The 7,500-nt window shown below is 51.5% G+C and overlaps 1 non-coding gene across 1 annotated transcript in view; it reads left to right on the forward strand.

Annotated features, from left to right (window-relative positions):
* Positions 1–5,877: 5,877 nt before the first annotated feature.
* The window catches only part of LOC124560818, a 1,910-nt gene continuing 287 nt past the window's right edge, over positions 5,878–7,500 (forward strand). Inside the window, exon 1 of the ribosomal RNA XR_006969328.1 lies at positions 5,878–7,500. This exon is cut by the window's right edge and continues 287 nt beyond it. This is a non-coding gene — a ribosomal RNA (small subunit ribosomal RNA).

Here is a 7,500-nt window from a genome sequence, read left to right on the forward strand (position 1 = left end):
CAACCCGCAACTCCAGCGGATGAACGGCGGACTTTGCTCGCACGCGCAATGTGCAATCCACCCCTATAACGTGCGTTTCATGAAGAGTTATGTCCAATATGCGACATTCCCGCTGTCCCTATACATGAGCTGCGAGCTGTACCACTTACGAGCTACAGACGCGATCGCGTTGCTCTCTGTACGAATGCAGATGCTCAGCGGTCAGCTAGGAGGCGCTCCATCCATGTCGGTACCGGTGAGCGTTGCACTCGCAGTCGCAAAAACGTACGGCAAGTATATTACTCGGAAGAGTCAATGACAGTCCAAGCCCCCCTGCGTGGGAAGAGTCTTTCTAGGCCATGACCCACCGGAAGGGCGCAGCGTCCCCCACCCCAGACATGTGACGTCACACTATCGGTATTGACGACTAGACTGATTCCTTATAATCATTTGCCATACACCGGTGGAAGCTGCCGAGACGAGTAACTACATGGCGGCCTCGCCGTGTCACTAATGTACAGAGATACAACAGTTTCGACTGGAACCGGATGAAACGTATACACGGCGCTGATTAGTAATAGATAGAGCCATCAAAATACAGATAATGTATACAACTGTCCGTATACATGCTGAAAGACTCTGCTCACAATCACAACCACACGTCAGCCAGACACTCTTATCACGCACTACTCTCTGCCTGTAACAGGCACAGAGACAATATGTAAGCACCAGCATGGAACAACACCCAGTGCATCCTCTCCGCCACATTAGACTATCCACACTATCATAACCAGACCGGGAGGTCCACTCACAAAACAGAATATCCCACCCTTCCGACAACCACCATTGCTCAGCTAAGCCACCAACACCCACACATGTCCTACACAGGGGTACACCCAACATCACAATACTGCCTCCTGTCACAGCACACAAACAATGGCAGGAATGAAAGACACAGGTCTGCCACAAGCATGGAATCAGAGCGCCGCCTGTTATGAGCCAAAGGTGCACCCTGACGTGGCAAATCAGATGATGCCGCAGTCATTTACTTACGATAATCACAATCAACAAACCGGCCCCCCCCCCCCCAAAACACCTTTCCTTACAACAATGTGTACCTTAACCTAACCCGTATTGTGCCTTAACCTAACCCGTATTGTGCCTTAACCTAACCCGTATTGTGCCTTAACCTAACCCGTATTGTCCCTTAACCTAACCCGTATTGTGCCTTAACCTAACCCGTATTGTGCCTTAACCTAACCCGTATTGTGCCTTAACCTAACCCGTATTGTGCCTTAACCTAACCCGTATTGTGCCTTAACCTAACCCACGTTGTGCCTTAACCTAACCCACGTTGTGCCTTAACCTAACCCACGTTGTGCCTTAACCTAACCCACGTTGTGCCTTAACCTAACCCACGTTGTGCCTTAACCTAACCCACGTTGTGCCTTAACCTAACCCGTATTGTGCCTTAACCTAACCCGTATTGTGCCTTAACCTAACCCGTATTGTGCCTTAACCTAACCCGTATTGTGCCTTAACCTAACCCGTATTGTGCCTTAACCTAACCCGTATTGTGCCTCAACCTAACCCGTATTGTGCCTTAACCTAACCCGTATTGTGCCTTAACCTAACCCGTATTGTGCCTTAACCTAACCCGTATTGTGCCTTAACCTAACCCACGTTGTGCCTTAACCTAACCCACGTTGTGCCTTAACCTAACCCACGTTGTGCCTTAACCTAACCCACGTTGTGCCTTAACCTAACCCACGTTGTGCCTTAACCTAACCCACGTTGTGCCTTAACCTAACCCACGTTGTGCCTTAACCTAACCCACGTTGTGCCTTAACCTAACCCATATTGTGCCTTAACCTAACCCATATTGTGCCTTAACCTAACCCATATTGTGCCTTAACCTAACCCATATTGTGCCTTAACCTAACCCATATTGTGCCTTAACCTAACCCATATTGTGCCTTAACCTAACCCATATTGTGCCTTAACCTAACCCATATTGTGCCTTAACCTAACCCATATTGTGCCTTAACCTAACCCATATTGTGCCTTAACCTAACCCATATTGTGCCTTAACCTAACCCATATTGTGCCTTAACCTAACCCATATTGTGCCTTAACCTAACCCATATTGTGCCTTAACCTAACCCATATTGTGCCTTAACCTAACCCGTATTGTGCCTTAACCTAACCCGTATTGTGCCTTAACCTAACCCGTATTGTACCTTAACCTAACCCGTATTGTGCCTTAACCTAACCCGTATTGTGCCTTAACCTAACCCGTATTGTGCCTTAACCTAACCCGTATTGTGCCTTAACCTAACCCGTATTGTGCCTTAACCTAACCCGTATTGTGCCTTAACCTAACCCGTATTGTGCCTTAACCTAACCCGTATTGTGCCTTAACCTAACCCGTATTGTGCCTTAACCTAACCCGTATTGTGCCTTAACCTAACCCGTATTGTGCCTTAACCTAACCCGTATTGTGCCTTAACCTAACCCACGTTGTGCCTTAACCTAACCCACGTTGTGCCTTAACCTAACCCACGTTGTGCCTTAACCTAACCCACGTTGTGCCTTAACCTAACACACGTTGTGCCTTAACCTAACCCACGTTGTGCCTTAACCTAACCCACGTTGTGCCTTAACCTAACCCACGTTGTGCCTTAACCTAACCCACGTTGTGCCTTAACCTAACCCACATTGTGCCTTAACCTAACCCATATTGTGCCTTAACCTAACCCATATTGTGCCTTAACCTAACCCATATTGTGCCTTAACCTAACCCATATTGTGCCTTAACCTAACCCATATTGTGCCTTAACCTAACCCATATTGTGCCTTAACCTAACCCATATTGTGCCTTAACCTAACCCATATTGTGCCTTAACCTAACCCATATTGTGCCTTAACCTAACCCATATTGTGCCTTAACCTAACCCATATTGTGCCTTAACCTAACCCATATTGTGCCTTAACCTAACCTATATTGCGCCTTAACCTAACCCACGTTGTGCCTTAACCTAACCCACGTTGTGCCTTAACCTAACACACGTTGTGCCTTAACCTAACCCACGTTGTGCCTTAACCTAACCCACGTTGTGCCTTAACCTAACCCACGTTGTGCCTTAACCTAACCCACGTTGTGCCTTAACCTAACCCACATTGTGCCTTAACCTAACCCATATTGTGCCTTAACCTAACCCATATTGTGCCTTAACCTAACCCATATTGTGCCTTAACCTAACCCATATTGTGCCTTAACCTAACCCATATTGTGCCTTAACCTAACCCATATTGTGCCTTAACCTAACCCATATTGTGCCTTAACCTAACCCATATTGTGCCTTAACCTAACCCATATTGTGCCTTAACCTAACCCATATTGTGCCTTAACCTAACCCATATTGTGCCTTAACCTAACCCATATTGTGCCTTAACCTAACCTATATTGCGCCTTAACCTAACCCATGTTGCGCCTTAACCTAACCTATGTTGCGCCTTAACCTAACCTATGTTGCGCCTTAACCTAACCTACGTTGCGCCTTAACCTAACCTATATTGCGCCTTAACCTAACCTATATTGCGCCTTAACCTAACCTATATTGCGCCTTAACCTAACCTATATTGCGCCTTAACCTAACCTATATTGCGCCTTAACCTAACCTATATTGCGCCTTAACCTAACCTACGTTGCGCCTTAACCTAACCCACGTTGCGCCTTAACCTAACCCACGTTGCGCCTTAACCCAACCCACGTTGCGCCTTAACCCAACCCACGTTGCGCCTTAACCCAACCCACGTTGGGCCTTAACCCAACCCACGTTGCGCCTTAACCCAACCCACGTTGGGCCTTAACCCAACACACGTTGGGCCTTAACCCAACACACGTTGGGCCTTAACCCAACACACGTTGGGCCTTAACCCAACACACGTTGGGCCTTAACCCAACACACGTTGGGCCTTAACCCAACACACGTTGGGCCTTAACCCAACACACGTTGGGCCTTAACCCAACACACGTTGGGCCTTAACCCAACACACGTTGGGCCTTAACCCAACACACGTTGGGCCTTAACCCAACACACGTTGGGCCTTAACCCAACACACGTTGGGCCTTAACCCAACACACGTTGGGCCTTAACCCAACACACGTTGGGCCTTAACCCAACACACGTTGGGCCTTAACCCGCTCTGTAATTGTCATACGACGCGTTAAATTAGTGTAGTGTTGCCTAACTGCAACCCCCGCAATATAGTTTGCTACTCGCACTGCCTGGTCCCCAGTGTATCGCTTCATGTTAAACACCTTGCAGCGATACACTGTAATGTGGATGGCAGCAGGACGTACATGCTCAATGCCCTTCGCAGTTGTTCATTGGCATTCGCATGGCGAAGCACTTAGCCTACGCTGTGGTACGGCCTGTGTCAACTGTCCGCTGATGTTGTACGTCCAAATCACACACTGTACTGCACATTGGTCCTCATGTACTGAATGATACATCGTGGTACATGTGACCGTACAACGACTGCGCCAACAACGGCGAACCATGCGGTCCAACTGTTGTGCACTCAGCTATGTGTCGTCTCCCTATAAGAGCCGGATTGCAGTGTGGTATGCCCTGGATGGCGATCAGCATGAGCCGTCTGTTGATGTAGTGGCGCGTGTTGTCAGACGTAGTCGTCTCTTCTCACACACCGTGACAGCATGGTGCACTGCGTTCCACATCTGCGACATGCGACAGAGGCCGGTTGACAGTCGTTCGCGCAATGGACATCGCATACGTACGGGGGCCACCTTCCACGTGTTCGCGAAGCGTGCACATGTTGTTGCGTGTATGTGGGCAGACATAGTGTGTCGTGACACCTGACACAGGCATGCAACAATCGTTGAATTTGCAAATGGCGATGGACGTCTACGTTTGCTGGTGACGTTACGCAAATGAACAACTGGTAAACCGTTGTGGTGCGGTTGTTCTCGCTAGAGGTGAATCAGTGATGGCGACGATCGGTTGAGCTACCAACCGGTTGTTTCAGCGATACCCACCATGCCCACGAACGTGAATGGCATGTGGGTGTGAAGCGATACGCGGCGGTGGCTGGGTGGGACCGTCCCTGGCCGGTGAGGGGGGGCCTCCCGGCGTGCTGGCCGCGCGGTGCGTGGGCGCACGCGCTACAGCCGGCTGGTGGGGGCGGCCAGTGGCAGGCGCGCCGGCCGACGGAGGCGGCAGGCGGCGCAGCTGCGCGCCGGCGCACCCTGCACGCGGCGCCGTGCGGCCAAAGTAGGTCCTCGCGGGCCCGGTGCGAAGCGCGGTGGACATCTGCAGTGTGCTGGTCCGATTGAGGACTGTGTGCGCTGAGGATGCGCCGCCGCCCGGCGCTCGGCGCCGCGACGCCGTCTGCTGCTCGGTCGCCTCTGCGGTTCTCGCAGGTGGTTTGTATCGCAGCTGTGCGGACGTGTTGGCGCGTGCGCTGTGCTGGGAGAGTTCGCTTCGGCACCCAAGTGGGGCTTTTGTCCTTCTGTGGCGCTGGCGTTGGAGCTGCCGGCCACCGTAGGTGGCGCGTGTTGTCTCCCGCCGGCAATGCCACGACAGCACGCTCCCGGGCCTCTGTCGGCAGCGGCAAGCTCAGTTGGGAGCACGGGTGGTCGCACCTAAAGCGTCTACTCGCCAAACTCCGGGCGATTGCGCCTCTCTCGAACCCGACCAAGTACTTAGGACGGCGCTGCGCGCCGCCGGGACCTGAGAGGGTTTCGAGGTGTATCGTGCAGGGGAGCTCAGCCTCCTCCTGTTTGCAGAATAATTGAGCGGACGCTTGCGTGTTCGCGCGGGCCCCCGGGACACACTCCCGGGCGGCCGGCTGCTCAGCTCTAGTTGACGCAGCTCCCTGGTTGATCCTGCCAGTAGTCATATGCTTGTCTCAAAGATTAAGCCATGCATGTCTCAGTACAAGCCGCATTAAGGTGAAACCGCGAATGGCTCATTAAATCAGTTATGGTTCCTTAGATCGTACCCACGTTACTTGGATAACTGTGGTAATTCTAGAGCTAATACATGCAAACAGAGTCCCGACCAGAGATGGAAGGGACGCTTTTATTAGATCAAAACCAATCGGTCGGCTCGTCCGGTCCGTTTGCCTTGGTGACTCTGAATAACTTTGGGCTGATCGCACGGTCCTCGTACCGGCGACGCATCTTTCAAATGTCTGCCTTATCAACTGTCGATGGTAGGTTCTGCGCCTACCATGGTTGTAACGGGTAACGGGGAATCAGGGTTCGATTCCGGAGAGGGAGCCTGAGAAACGGCTACCACATCCAAGGAAGGCAGCAGGCGCGCAAATTACCCACTCCCGGCACGGGGAGGTAGTGACGAAAAATAACGATACGGGACTCATCCGAGGCCCCGTAATCGGAATGAGTACACTTTAAATCCTTTAACGAGTATCTATTGGAGGGCAAGTCTGGTGCCAGCAGCCGCGGTAATTCCAGCTCCAATAGCGTATATTAAAGTTGTTGCGGTTAAAAAGCTCGTAGTTGGATTTGTGTCCCACGCTGTTGGTTCACCGCCCGTCGGTGTTTAACTGGCATGTATCGTGGGACGTCCTGCCGGTGGGGCGAGCTGAAGGCGTGCGACGCGCCTCGTGCGTGCTCGTGCGTCCCGAGGCGGACCCCGTTGCAATCCTACCAGGGTGCTCTTGAGTGAGTGTCTCGGTGGGCCGGCACGTTTACTTTGAACAAATTAGAGTGCTTAAAGCAGGCAAGCCCGCCTGAATACTGTGTGCATGGAATAATGGAATAGGACCTCGGTTCTATTTTGTTGGTTTTCGGAACCCGAGGTAATGATTAATAGGGACAGGCGGGGGCATTCGTATTGCGACGTTAGAGGTGAAATTCTTGGATCGTCGCAAGACGAACAGAAGCGAAAGCATTTGCCAAGTATGTTTTCATTAATCAAGAACGAAAGTTAGAGGTTCGAAGGCGATCAGATACCGCCCTAGTTCTAACCATAAACGATGCCAGCCAGCGATCCGCCGCAGTTCCTCCGATGACTCGGCGGGCAGCCTCCGGGAAACCAAAGCTTTTGGGTTCCGGGGGAAGTATGGTTGCAAAGCTGAAACTTAAAGGAATTGACGGAAGGGCACCACCAGGAGTGGAGCCTGCGGCTTAATTTGACTCAACACGGGAAACCTCACCAGGCCCGGACACCGGAAGGATTGACAGATTGATAGCTCTTTCTTGATTCGGTGGGTGGTGGTGCATGGCCGTTCTTAGTTGGTGGAGCGATTTGTCTGGTTAATTCCGATAACGAACGAGACTCTAGCCTGCTAACTAGTCGCGTGACATCCTTCGTGCTGTCAGCGATTACTTTTCTTCTTAGAGGGACAGGCGGCTTCTAGCCGCACGAGATTGAGCAATAACAGGTCTGTGATGCCCTTAGATGTTCTGGGCCGCACGCGCGCTACACTGAAGGAATCAGCGTGTCTTCCTAGGCCGAAAGGTCGGGGTAA

The sequence above is a fragment of the Schistocerca americana genome, unplaced genomic scaffold (assembly GCF_021461395.2).
Source record: "Schistocerca americana isolate TAMUIC-IGC-003095 unplaced genomic scaffold, iqSchAmer2.1 HiC_scaffold_112, whole genome shotgun sequence".
Lineage (NCBI taxonomy): Eukaryota > Metazoa > Arthropoda > Insecta > Orthoptera > Acrididae > Schistocerca > Schistocerca americana.